We start from the raw sequence: 12667 nt of genomic DNA, 5'->3' as shown, positions 1-12667 counted from the left end.
TCCCAAAGTGCTGGGATTACAGGCGTGAGCCACTGTGCCTGGCCTGTGTGTGAAACTCTTTTTTTGTTGTTTTGTTTTGAGACGGAGTCTCGCTCTGTCGCCCAGGCTGGAGTGCAGTGGCCGGATCTCGGCTCACTACAAGCTCCACCTCCCGGGTTCACGCCATTCTCCTGCCTCAACCTCCCAAGTAGCTGAGACTACAGGCGCCCGCCACCTCGCCTAACTAATTTTTTGTATTTTTAGTAGAGATGGGGTTTCACTGTGTTAGCCAGGATGGTCTTGATCTCCTGACCTCGTGATCCGCCTGCCTTGGCCTCCCAAAGTGCTGAGATTACAGGCGTGAGCCACTGTGCCTGACCTGTGTGTGAAACTTTTTATTGAAGTTTCACATACAGGCAGAAAAGCATCACAGAAGTTTCACATACAGGCAGAAAAGCATACCCATCCTAAGCATGTGGCTTCCTGAATTTCCACAGACCGAACGCCTCTTGTCACCAGCACCTGGATGAAGAAAACAGGACGTTGCCAAAACCAGGAGGCCCCTAAGGCCCTGCTGGCCAATGTCCCAGAGGCCATCATTCATGGACCCCATCCACCTGCACTAGTCCTGCCTGTTCCTGAACCTAATCGATGCTGGGCACCAGCTCTGCCTGCGTTTCTGGCCTCTGCTTCCCGCTGTCTGATGCGGAGGCCGTGGAGGAAGCCCGGGTGGCTCCTCCTGGCTACAGTCACTATCCCCTGGATGACAGGCCACACCCAGCATTGATGGGCATTTGGGTTTTCCAGGTTGGGGCTATTATGAAAAGGGTCACTTGGAACATTCTTGCTTGTTTTTTGGTGAACCCAAGTATAGATTCTCACTGGGCACATCCCTAGGAGCGGAACTGCCAGTGAACTGGCCGCAAATTCCTCTGAGCCTCAGCTGGGGGAGCCAGGCAGGCTCTCCCGGAGGATGCTGGCATCTGCTGTGATTTCAGGGAGTTCACACCCCACCCCAGGCCTGAGCCCTGGACCCACACCCTACCGGGTCCAGCCTTTGCAGTCTGCTTGTCTCTGGTGGGGCAGGGCCTTGGACTGGGGTCCCCCAGGAGGGATGGGCAGTGCATGTGCGCCCTCCACCAGGCTGGGCACACCCAGAGGAGGCGCCCATCCCGGAGGCCCACACCCACCCTTCCTTCCTCAGGAAAACCTGTGGTCTGATAAGGCCTCCAGTCTCTGGTTTTCAAAACCACCCCGGCACCAGGACCCCCCAAGGGAGGAGGAGCCAGAGCCCGCCCAGCCTGTGGCAGTGGAGGCTACAGAACCCAGCTCTAGGTGGTGCACACCAGCCCCTAAGCAGCAGGGCCTCCAGAAGAAGGCAGCTCTGGGCACCCTGGGTCGGGGGCCATGAGGCAGGGGCGGCCAACTCAGGTAGAGTGGCCTCTCCTTCCTGCAGCCCCACCCCTGGGCAGGGCACTCCCCACAAGGCCCTGGCCAAGGCCCCAGTCCCCCTCCAGTCCCTCGTCCTAGGTGTTCCCTTTGATGCTACCTGATCCTGTACCAGGACGGACCCTCGGGCAGGGGGCCCAGATGAGAAGCCCTCCCAATTTTTGCTCGCCACCCACATATCTGCCCAGCTCCCAGGACCAGGCAAGCCCCTTTCCTCCAACCCAGCCGTCTTGCAGGGTCCTTTAGCCCCCAGGGTTCCCAGAAGCAGCCAGGGATAAACCTGAGCCCAAATTCCAACAGGAAGGAAGTGCCCACAGGGCATCCAAGATGTGCAAGCACAGCTCACAGCCAGGGAGTGGCCCTCGGTGCCTCCTCATCATTGCCAACCCACTTAGGGTAGCGATGCCCACAAGAAAGGCAGTGCTTCCGGGCCTTCGCTCCATGAGGCGAGTGCTCCTGGTGCAGCCTGGTGCTCAGAGCAGCTGAGACCCTGCCCCACAGTGGGTGGTAACTCCAGTTCTAGCCAGGACAGCTCCAGAGCCCTCAGGACTCAGGGGCACACACAAGTGGGGCTGCAGATGTGGGGCTCACCATGCTGGAGCCAGGCTGGTTGGCCTTGGAGCACTGGCATGGGACCTGGGGAACCAGCCCTCGGCTGGGCAGCCAGGATGCCTCCTGCTCTCTTCCCTCCATCCCACCCTTTTCACTTGCAGAGGCCCTGGGCTATTTTTGAGGGGAAGGGGAAAGACGAAAGTGCAGGCAGGGCTGGGAGCTGGGCCTGTGGGATCCTGAGGCAGGAGGGGAGGGCTGTGTCATGATGGCCTGGAGCTGGGGCTGGAGGTGAATCTTCTGGGATGCTGGGATTCACCAGGTGGGCAGGAGGGGTGTTTCAGGCTGACGGAAGGGCAGGTGCAAAGCCCAGAGTGGGGAAGGAGCTGGGCAGCAATGTGGGTGGTACAGCCAGACTGGTGGGAGAGGTTGAGGCTGTGGCCAAGCGGGCCACAAACAGTGGCTAGGCTGGCCACCTCTCTCGACAGAAGCAGGGTGTGCAGGCCTGGGATTGTCGTTTCATGAGGCATACACAGGTACAGGTCAGAGGTGGAGCCAAGGCCATCCGAGCAGGTGGGTGGGCAGCAGGGAGAGAGAGGTGGTGTTCTCCTGTTTTTTTGTTATTTGAGACAGGGTCTTGCTCTGTCGCCCAGGCTGGAGCACAGTGGTGCAATCTCAGCTCACTGCAATCTCAACCACCTGGCTCAAGTGATCCTCCCACCTCAGCCTCCCAAGAAGCTGGGACCACAGGCATGTGCCACCACACCCAGCTAATTTTTATATTTTTTGTAAAGACCGGGTCTCACCATCTTGCCCAGGCTGGTCTTGTACTCCTGTGCTCAACCTCCCAAAGTGCTGGGATTGCAGGTGTGAGCCACCGCGCCCAGCCCACAGGTGTTCTATTTTCATTTCAGATGTTTGCTTCTTCCATCAGACTGTGCTAATCTGGAAGGCACCCCAGAGTCCGAGCTGTGTGGGACATCTGGGGAGGGAATATCACCTTCTTGGGGGTGGAGGCTTTAGCCAGAACTGTGCAGGAGAATGGGCTAGTCTTACCTGACTGGGGCTGCAGGTCACCTTGTTCCAGTTTGATGGGGACCCAGAAGCCCAGAGCACAGATTCTGCTGTCCCAAACCCCAAACAAGGTCAGGACAGAGCCCTGGGTCAAGCTATAATCTGGACTGGGTGCTCTGTCTCTATCCCCTGGAAGCAGCTTGTAGAAGTCCACTTGGGGCCTAGGTGTCCTAAGGATGGGGCTCTGCCCCAGCCCCTGCACAAGGGACCTCTGAAACCCCAAACAGGGAAGAGGAAGCAGTGCTCTGAGGTCCCCTCACCACTGCATGGCTCCCCGACCCAGCCTCTGTGAACCCCGGGGGTCACGGCTCTGCTCCCTCTGGCTTCCTCCAGGGACTTCCCCAGCCTCCTCCCCTCAGGATACACCTGCAGCCCTGGCCTCTCTCCTCCAGCCCGGGTACCATGTCCACACCCCTCCGCTTCCTGTGCCATGAACCATCTGCCACCACCCACATTGCCTGTGAAGAGATGTCAGCCCTCCTTTGACTTCTCTCCCATCTCCAACTTCCATACAATCCCAGGGCACATCGGCCCTACATCCTAAAAATGTATCTGACTAATCATTATTAGATCAAGTCTGTTCTCTCATTCTGAAGTCCTAAAGCAGCCGGGCGCGGTGGCTCCCACCTGTAATCCCAGCACTTTGGGAGGCTGAGGCAGGCAGATCACCTGAGGTCAGAGGTTCAAGACCAGCCTGACCAACATGGTGAAACCCTGTTTCTACCAAAAATATAAAAATCAGCCGGGCATGGTGATGTGCCCCTGTAATCCCAGCTACTCAGGAGGCTGAGGCACGAGAATCACTTTGAACCCAGGAGGTGGAGGTTACAGTGAGCTGAGGTCACGCTACTGTATTCCACCCTGGGCAACAGAGTGAGACTCTGTCTCAAAAAATAAACAAGGGGCTGGGTGTGATGGCTTACGCCTGTAATCCCAGGACTTTGGGAGGCCAAGGCAGGCATATCATGAGGTCAAGAGATCCAGACCATCCTGGCCAACACGGTGAAACCCTGTTTCCACTAAAAATACAAAAATTAGCTGGGTGTGGTGGCACGTGCCTATAGTCCCAGCTACTTGGGAGGCTGAGGCAGGAGAATCGCTTGAACCCGGAAGGCAGAGGTTGCAGTGAGCCGAGATCGCACCACTGCACTCCAATCTGGCAACAGAGCAAGACTCCGTCTCAAAACATAAAATAAATAAATAAATAAATAAATACGCTGGGTGTGGTGGCTCACGCCTGTAATCCCAGCACTTTGGGAGGCCAAGGCGGGCAGATCACCTGAGGTCAGGAGTTTAAGACCAGCCTGGCCAACATGGTGAAACCTCATCTCTACTAAGAATACAAAAAAAAATTAGCTGAGCGTGGTGGCGGGTGCCTGTAATCCCAGCTACTTGGGAGGTTGAGGGAGGAGAATCGCTTGAACCTGGGAGGCGGAGGTTGCGGTGAGCCGAGATCGTGCCATTGGCCTGAGCAACAAGAGCGAAACTCCTTCTCAAAATAAATAAATAAATAAATAAATAAATAAATAAATAAATAAATACAGTCCTAATAGCATCTTCAGCCCACGGAAAAGCCCAGAAGCCCTGGCTTGGCAGCAAATTCTTAGAAAATGGCTCATTCCCCACGGTCCCAGCAAGGCCTTTGAGCCTCATCTGTACTCCTCGTGCACCTGCTCAGGGCTTGGCCCAACCCTGTCCAGCTCAGGCTGGGCCCTCCCCATGGCCCCACATCTCCATGGCCCCAGCCCCCAGGAAGCTTCCCAGAGCCCCACCTCCCTCCAGAGGGCACCTTGCCTTCCGTCCTGAGACTTGGCGCACAGCTCACCCTTGGTAGGACAGGCCCCTGAAGGGCAGGACAATATTTTGCCCAGTGTCCAGAACGGGATGTGGCTGGCAGATGACGTCGGAAGGTGCACTGCAGTGAACACGACACACTCACAGACATGGTTAGCGCCAGCAGCACACAGGCCCACCACACATGGGCGCACGCAGGCACACACAGTCAGCATCCACAGACACACGTGATCAAGCCCACGCGGGCAGCAGCACGAACACGCGACTGAGACGCAGGCAGAAGCGTGGGACCCGGAATGAGACCCAACCCCGGACACCCGACAGCGGAAAGACGGGTTTTACTCAGACTGCGGCGTGGGGGAAGACTGCAGTATTTTTTTTTTTTTTGAGACGGGGTCTCGCTCTGTCCCCCAGGCTGGAGTGAAGTGGTGCGATCTCAGCTCACTGCGAGCTCCGCCTCCCGGGTTCAAGCAATTCTCCTGCCTCAGCCTCCCGAGTAGCTGGGACTACAGGCGCCCGCCACCTCGCCTGGCTAATTTTTGTATTTTTTAGTAGAGACGGAGTTTCCCCATGTTGGCCAGGCTGATCTCAAACTCCTGACCTCATGATCTGCCTGCCTCAGCCTCCCAAAGTGCTGGGATTACAGGCGTGACCCACTGCACCGGGCCAACCCAGGTTTTTAAAGCGAGAACAGAAAAGGAAAAAAAAGGGTATGGGGAAGTAACGAAGGGGTAACCCAAAAGGTGCTGGAGAAAAATGGAAAATCACAGAAGGGCTGAGTGGAAAATATGGAAAGTGGTTTAGCTGTGGAAAGTTTGCATTGGGATTGCGTCTGCACTTTGCATTTTGGTAGCATTTTGTCATCTTGAGCAAAGACGCAGCACAGAGCTGGAATCACCTTTAGGGATGAGGCTCCCGCAGGCCAACGCCAGGCTGAGCTTTGTGGAAGTCTCTCAGCACAGGGTTCTGGCTCCTCTGCAATGTGAGGGTTCACAGCTCGCAACACACAGGTTCACATGAACGTGGGGACCAACCTTCCTTCCTCACGGGGCACACCCGGACTCAGCTTGGAGGTTCTGTGGTCCCCGTGGCCTGTGTGTGCTTCCAAGCTGGGCAGAACCAGGAGCACCCGGAACTCCCGAATTCTGCAGCCAAAAATGAGCATCTCGGCTGAGATAGGCCTGGAGAGGCTGCTTAACTCCCAACGCCAGGGCCAAAAGAAGGTGGTTTTCTTTGACTGTTTGGTTTTGTATTTTTTTTCCTTTTTAAAAAATAAACTTTATTTTGGAATAATTTTAGATTTCAGAAAGTAGGCGACATAGTGCAGGAGGGGTGCGGTGGCTCACACCCGTCACCCCGGCACTGTGGGAGACCGAGGTGGCTCATGCATGTCATTCTGGCACTGTGGGAGACCGAGGTGGGTGGATCACTTGAGGTCAGGAGTTTGAGACCAGCCTGGCTAACATGGTGAAACTCTGTGTCTACTAAAAATAAAAAAATTGGCCAGGCACACAGTCTCACGCCTGTAATCCCAGTACTTTGGGAGGCCAAGGCGGGTGGATCATGAGGTCAGGAGTTCAGGACCAGCATGGCCAAGATGGTGAAACCTCATCTCTACTAAAAATACAAAAATGAGCTGGGCGTGGTGGCGGGCACCTGTAATCCCAGCTACTCGGGAGGCTGAGGCAGGAGAATTGCTTGAACCCAGGAGGTGGAGGTTGCAGTAAGCCGGGATCATGCCACTGCACTCCAGCCTGGGCGACAGAGCGAGACTCCATCAAAATAAATAAATAAATAAATAAATAAATAAATAAATAAATAAATAAAATTAACTGGACATGGTGGTGAGCACCTGTAATCCCAGGTGCTCAGGAGGCTGAGGCAGGAGAATCACTTGAACCCGGGAGGTGGAGGTTGCAGTGAGTTGAGATCGCGCCGCTGCACTCCAGCCTGGACAATAGAACGTGTGACACTGCAAAGCACAGACAGTCCTATGCACCCATCACAAAACCTCTGTCTTCCTGACGTCGTCATCCTGTGTTGCTGGGTGCTTTAGGAAGCCCACATTGGGATCTGTTGATCTCCACCGCAGAGCGGATTTTATTCGAAGTCTACCAGTCCTGCCATCGATGGCCTTCTTCGGCTCCAGGGCCTCATTGGGTGCCACAATGCTTAGAGCTGTCCCATCTCCTCAGGCTCTCCTGTCTGACAGTTTCTCAGATTTCCTTGTTCTTGGTGACCTTTGAGGATCACCGACAAGGTGTTTTTGTAGAAAGTCCCTCGGTTTGTGTCCAGGCATGGTGACTCATGCCTGTAATCCCAGTACTTCAAGAGGCTGAGGCAGGCAGATCATTTGAGGTCAGGAGTTCAAAACCAGCCTGGCCAACATGGTCTGGTTACTAAAAATCCATTTCTACTAAAAATACGAAAAATAGCCAGGTGTGGTGGCAGGTGCCTGTAATCCCAGCTACTCAGGAGGCTGAGGCAGGAGAATCGCTTGAACCCAAGAGGTGGATGTTGCAGTGAGCCGAGATCTTGCCACTACACTCCAGCCTGGGTGACAGAGCAAGACTCTGTCTCAAAAACAAAAACAAGTACAACAAAAGAAAGCCCCTCAGTTTGGGTTTGTCTCATGCACTTTCTCAGGAGTAGACTGAGGTTTTGAGTTTGGGAAGAATTTCACAGAGGTGAGGTGCTCTTCGCATCACATCTTATCAGAGCTGCGGGACCTCCGCACGATTGCTTGGCGATGGTCACCTGGTCACCTAGCCAAAGCGGTGCCTGCCAGTCGTCTCCTCGGCTGAGTTCCTCTTTGCCTGTCTTGACTCTGCTCTTTGGAAAGGAGTCCCTAGACCCAGTCCTCACTCCTGGTGTGTGCATAGGGGTAACCTCTGCTCCTGGAACCTACAGGTATTACTTGGATTTCTTTTGTAGGGCAGGTTGGTGTATTTCTTGCATGTAATTGTTATTATTTTTTATATCAGCACATGCCCCAGCTTGGGGTCATAAGCCAGCATGGCATGGTTCTGCTGTTCTCTTCCCTGGGGCCCCCGTGCCTGTGGGCCTGGCCCTCCTGCCCCGTGTCGTCCCCGCCATGGCCCGTGGGCCTGGCCCTCCTGCCCCGTGTCGTCCCCGCCATGGCCCGTGGGCCTGGCCCTCCTGTCCCGTGTCGTCCCCGCCATGGCCAGGAACTCAGCTTGCCTTTTCCTGCTCTGCCCCAGCACCAGCCACGTCCCCAAGGGGCCCGTCTCCAGTTCCTTTTTATCTCAGAAGAGCTCGTTTATGAATTTGCTGACCTGTCACCGACTCCCTACTCCTGCAATACAAAGGGTTTTGTCTGGCTCTCCAGACCTAGCACGTCCTGGCGTGCAACAGGTTCCATGATCTGTGAATGTTGCCCTACGAGTGAGTGAGTGAGTGAACGAGGCTGAGGCAACAGGCTGGCCTTGTGCAGGGCTGGGGCCTCTGCATCTCCACCAAGGGAACCCCAGCAGACCCCCTCTGGTGGGAGGGGAGGGGCCACAGCCACCTCCCTTCTCTCTCCTTCCCAGGCCCCAGCACCGGAGGTGGGCCAGGTGACCCTGGGAGAGTCCTTCCCCGCCCTGTTCCCCAAGTAGGAAGATTCCCGGCACGCCATAGGTGCTCAGCAAACGCATCCGTCTTTCCCTACCTCCAGGGCCAGCCCGACCGATAGGCTGACATGGCTCCCTGTGCCTGCCCCACTGTCCTATCCTGGAAGGCGGACTGCCCAGTAGCAGCTCCTGGAGGGGACACCAGGGAAAGCCAGGTGTCCATTTCACCTGCTGTGGCTATCTGCAGAGCCATCACCCGCCTCTGCAACGCGAGCCCTCAGAGGCCGGAGGCCCCTGGGGAGCAGCTGTGTCCCTTCAGCCGGGACTGAGGCCCCAGCCCCCATCACCTCCTGGTGCTGACCGGCTGGTCCAGAGCCTGGGATGGAATTACAGCCCCAGGTCTGACCCGCAAGGGCAGCAGTGCCTCCCCTAGGCCTGGCGAGGCAACTTGCGGGCACCTGCTGTGTTTGAGGGATTTGAGGGATAGGGTCTCACAGGCTGGGGGATATGGGGGATCTCATGTTGGAGGTGAGGATCAGGGACCACTGGGATGAATGTAGAAAGAAAGCTCCAAGGAGGGAAGGGGCAGCAAGGCCAGGGCTGGGACTGAGAGGCCACACGTTGGAACCTAAAGGGACTCAGGCCGGCCCCGCGTGCCAGGTGGTGAAGCAGGAAGGAGTCCAGGCTGGCCTGGGACAGCTGAGGCCTGGGGGCTGACTCCACCCCGAGCTGTGCAGTGCTGGTGGGGAGGGGCCAGTTCCCCCCGACATGGCTGGGAGGACCCTCTCGGGGTCTGTGGTCAGGCCAAGCTGTTCACAGACCCTCTGAGGGAAAGCCCAGCTCCGCCCTGCAGCTCCCAGGGCCTGCTCGGGCTGTACTCTGGCAATCTTCCCACCCCTGTGCTGGGCCTGGCGTGGCCCCTGGCACTGAGGATGGGCTGCCCTGCCCTCTCGCCTTCCCCTGCTCAGCCTGTGCTCTCCCTGCCCCTTGCCTTCTGTCTGCTAGGGCTTGGCCCCATCGCCTGCTCTGCCCTTCTGTGCTGACGCCTCAGGTCTCAGACCTTCAGTGCCTCCCCCACCACATCCCATCCCACCGGGCACACGGCAGGTGTGGCCTGGCCTCTGTCCTGAGGGAAGGTCTGGAATGCAGATCCCTGGTGTGGTGGCCCGGAGTGGTGGTAGGAGCCAGGGCTCAGGAAGGAAGGGGGCTGGCAGTTGGCAGCAGCATTTTGGAAGGACGATTGGGGGTGAGCAGGCGCTTGGAATGGAGACCGGTCGACAGTTGGCTGTGGCAGCTGGAGCGGCAGTTGGGGCTTGGCAGGGGCACAGGCCCGGAGGACAGTTGGGGTGGGGCAGCGTGGGGTTGGCAGGTAGCCCCTGGCCCCAGAGCAGCTCCGGAGGGTGGTCTCGGGGAGGCCTGGGTGGGAGGGCAGGGCCAGCTGGCACTGAACCTGGCCAAGCCAAGCCCGAGAGGAGGCCCACCTCCATCCAGCCTTGACCAGGCCACCTCCCCCAGCCCGTGGGTGGGGCTCTGCTGCGCCCACGGCCGGCCTCCAGCCCACCCACAGGACCCAGGATGACGTGCGGTGGGCGGCTCCCTGGACAGCCCCAGCATCCTCAGGCGGGCGGCGGGCCTCTGTCCCCGCCCTGCCCTCTGCCTCTCCCTCTGTCTGGGCTCCCAGCAGAGGCCTGGAGAGGGCAGGGACAGGTTCTGGGCAGTTCCCTGGGAGGGGGCAGGACTCCCAGGGCTGTTGCCATGGGGACGACTGAGTAACATCACTGGCTGGTGAATAAACAGGCAGGTTCCCTGACCAGTGACTGAGACAAAGACAACCATAGAAATCCCAGCTGGGGGTGGACAAGGAAATGCCTCCTTGGGAGAAGAGGGGGTGGCGGTAAAGGCCCTGGCGAGGTTGGGAAGCTGATTGGGGGCACCCAGACAGGAAGGGGTGTCTGTTGCTCGGGGGGACACAGACAGGAAGGGGTGTCTGTTGCTCGGGGGGATACAGACAGGAAGGGGTGTCTGTTGCTCTGGGGGACATAGACAGGAAGGGGTATCTGTTCCTCCTCGGCAATTTTCTTTCCCAAAGCTCCTCCCAGGTCATCTTTCTTGAGGATGAGAGGCAGGTCCCCACTTTCTTGGTGGGTCAGAGCACCTGGAATGGGGCTTGTCCCCTCCCAGAAGCCACACAGTGGGGTGGAGGGCAGGTGGCCGGCTGGCAGGGTAAGTGGTGCAGGGAGTCTGTGAACACAGGTCTGTGGAGAGGCCATAGCACGAGGCTGTGCCAGGACCCTCCGGGGGCCCTGCCAGCCAGATGGCTCTCCATTTGTGTCTCTGGTTGATTTGTTCCAGGGGTTTGCGGGGGGCATGTCCCTTAGCAGGTACATCCGTGGGGCTGCCCAGCCTCTGCACCTTGCCCTGAGCCCCACATCCTCCAGAATTCCTGGTCTGCTGCTGCTCATCCCTCATAGGCCTCAGGGTCCCTTGGACAGGCTCCCAACATGCTCACCTAGATGGCTGGGGGTGACTTTCAGGAATGACCACCTCATGCAGTGTGGACAAGTGTGCCCTACAGAGACCTGACCATTTGTTCACCTGTCTTGTTCACCCACTTGGCGAGGTCAGGGACTATGTCCAGTTCATCATGTCACCCTCAGAGACCCCACCCTCGGGACCCTCCCAGACACCCATGTGTTGGCCTCCCAGCCCTGATCCCAACACTGCTGAGGCCACACTTCACATCCTCTGTTCCCAGAGCTGCCTCCCAGCCGGCTGCCAGGCAGCAGATCCCTCCTTGCGTCTGTGGACCCCAGGCCTGGCATGCATCACCCGCACAAGTGTCCCGGGTCCTGGGAAGAGAGGGGGCACTGCGGCCCAGCGTGGCATCCCCGTCTCATGTCTAATCCCAGCAGCAGCTCAGCAGATGCTGGGCTCCAACAAACCTGAGGTTTCTGGGGCCACGGGGCCAGCACGCCCATCGGAGCAGACACACCCCGTGGCTATAGGAGCCCAGCTACTCCACCCTCCTCCTTCTATCAGTTCGGCTGAGAGGCTGCAGTTGCTGCTGCTGGTCTTTGTTCGTTTGTTTTTCTTTTAAATAGTAACGGGGTTTATTAGCTCTTGGAATAACGGTCTGCAGGTAGGGTGGGCTTTAGGCAGGACTTAACCAGGATGCTGTCTCTGAGACTGGTCTTGGTTCTTCCTTTGTGACATACTGGCTTCATCTCCGGGCTGCTTGACCTTCCATTGGTTCTTGGAGCAGAAGTCAGGGGTCTCTCTGTCCCCCGTCACTGGCAGGGTTGCTGACGGGGTAGGAGGGAGGAGTGGGACTCCCAGGTGAGAGAGGGCCCAGAGCCTCATCTGCCCGGCTCATTCTAGACTCAGAAAGTTTCTACCAAGACAGGCAGCCCTAACCTGGCAGTGGGGTTGGCCTTGGTCGTGGTGAGATCAGGCTTGGTTCTTACGGGCAGGCCTCCTAAGCAATGACTGAGTGTCACTGTGTGTTCCGCCAGGCAGGTGCTGCTGCTCTCCATCCCTGCATGGACAACGGACATGGCAAACCATTAACACTGCTCTCCTTGGAGGCTGTCTAGGGAGGTCCAGACATCTTGGGAGAGACTCATGGGCAGGCTCTGCGGGAGGCCCCTGGGGCAGGCATCAGGGCTCTGGTCCTCCTTACTTTGGCTGGGTGGGCCCGAGCTCTCCTGTCTCCCCAGGCCTCCTTTCCTCCATGGGGTACAACTGGGCTCTGGGTGGGCAGGTGGGGGCTGCTGCAAGCAGTGCCCTCTGTTCCCTCCAAAGGGGAGGCATGTGACCTGCCAGACTCTCCTGGAAGCTGCCTCTTCTCAGGGTGGTGTGCTCAGCCCCCACCTCCCGAAGGTCGGTGACGCTGGGCCTGCTGTTTCAGACCAGAGCAGGCGGTGTCACCGAGAGGGTGTTGCGCGAGGTAGGCCGGGGACGAGGCTTCCTGGGCCGCAGTGCCATCCCGGCGACCTTGGCGAGGGGATGGGAAGGGGTTGTCCGCACAGCCATTTCCAGGCGCCCGCGACGGCAGTTAAGGGAGTGTCCCAGGCGTCGGTCCCAGCAGCCAGACCTCGCTCGCCTTTGCTCACTCATGGAGAGCCCTCAGCCGCCTCCCACCGCCGCTCCTGAATGCGCCTCACACATCCTGATTTGAAAGCATCCATAGGGCCGCCGCCTCCCACCTCCCGAGGAATCCGCCGCGCTGGGCCCGCAGGGAGGCAGGCTGG

The 12667-nt window shown here is 58.0% G+C and overlaps 1 pseudogene; it reads left to right on the top strand.

Moving 5' to 3' along the window:
• Positions 1-1755: 1755 nt before the first annotated feature.
• Positions 1756-8746, top strand: LOC105548424 (annotated as a pseudogene).
• The last annotated feature ends 3921 nt before the right edge of the window (positions 8747-12667 follow it).

Source organism: Mandrillus leucophaeus, unplaced genomic scaffold (genome assembly GCF_000951045.1).
Source record: "Mandrillus leucophaeus isolate KB7577 unplaced genomic scaffold, Mleu.le_1.0 Scaffold41, whole genome shotgun sequence".
Taxonomy (NCBI): domain Eukaryota; kingdom Metazoa; phylum Chordata; class Mammalia; order Primates; family Cercopithecidae; genus Mandrillus; species Mandrillus leucophaeus.
The sequence above is the reverse complement of the archived record's forward strand: the minus strand, read 5'-3'. Positions and strand labels throughout refer to the sequence as shown.